A 1,317-nucleotide genomic window follows, 5' to 3' on the forward strand; every position below is an offset into this window, starting at 1 on the left:
CCAATAATTTTCAAATGACATCGATTAAAACAAATCGCAAAAAAATAACGGCAGACGAGGGGGGTTTTCATTCTACGCATATATGCAAAGAAGTGCAACATTTTGACGTTAGTTTTTATTTCGCCCGAGGGGTTTTGCAGAAAAATTGTGCGTGCGCCTAGCCGCTAGCATTGGCAGGTGATCACCCGTCTACGAGATAATGCACGAAAACGAGTGATGCCTACTTCGCCGGGGGTGTCCTTCTAGCCGCTGGCATTGGCAGGTGATCACCCGTCTACGAGATAATGCACGAAAACGAGTGATGCCTACTTCGCCGTTTCGGGGTGTCCTTTAAATGTGACGCAACATCTCCGGAAAATCCTGTGTGAACTGGATAATTGGATAACGTGCGCATGCGTTTTCGATTTCATATGTAACCATTTGAATGTGTTGCCGCTCAGTATTCGCACAATGGGATTGATTTCTCAAAATCTACGGCATTTTCAGGCTTGCCACTTCATGGCGTAGAATGTCTATGTATAATGTGTATGTTCTTATATTGCTGAGAATCATCTCGTTTGGCGATTCTTTTAAGTGAGCGAATTCTCAAGGTCAATAAACACTGACTGTGGATACGTTCCCCGATGTAATAAAAAATCGCGAATTGTGGAAAAAGTTAACTCAATCACAATGGACGAAACTTTCAGATAGTTTTCCACCCGAGAAAATCCCTGAACACTCTAGAATCTAAATGGTCTTTGCAGATGCAAAATATGCTTAGGTGCATTGGTGCAAAGAAATTTTTGTCTATGATTCCTGTTGCCAGTTAAAATTCCGTGGACCACGTTCCTTATTTGCTAAATGTCGTGCACCTTTGTTGGCAAAAAGCGGAGTTTTCCATTGCAGCTTACGCAATTAGGAAGAAAGACCTCTAGGTTTATCGATTAGCCACATGGAACCTACGTCGACCATACCGAACAACTGATGAACCTAACTGACGCACACGACTAACATGCGGCTTGGGTTACACGATACCTAACTAACTAGCGACATAGAATCTACGTCAACCATGCCGGACAGCTGAACGAATCTAACTGACGCACGCGGCTAACATGCAGCTAGGGGTACACGCTACCGTAGTGCACCCATCCATCTGCACCGGAGAAAAAGCTCAAAATGGATGTCATGAAATGTTGAGATATATTGGTCATTTGAAGTGTACATATGTCCTTCCGGAAAGCGCATGATCTTCGTCAGGAGTATTCATTTGGACATTGATACCCTGAAATGAGAGGAAAGTACCAGTTAAGTTATCGAAATATCACCATAAGGCAGGCG

This window comes from Opisthorchis viverrini, assembly GCF_000715545.1.
Source record: "Opisthorchis viverrini unplaced genomic scaffold opera_v5_372, whole genome shotgun sequence".
NCBI classification, from domain to species: Eukaryota; Metazoa; Platyhelminthes; class Trematoda; order Opisthorchiida; family Opisthorchiidae; genus Opisthorchis; species Opisthorchis viverrini.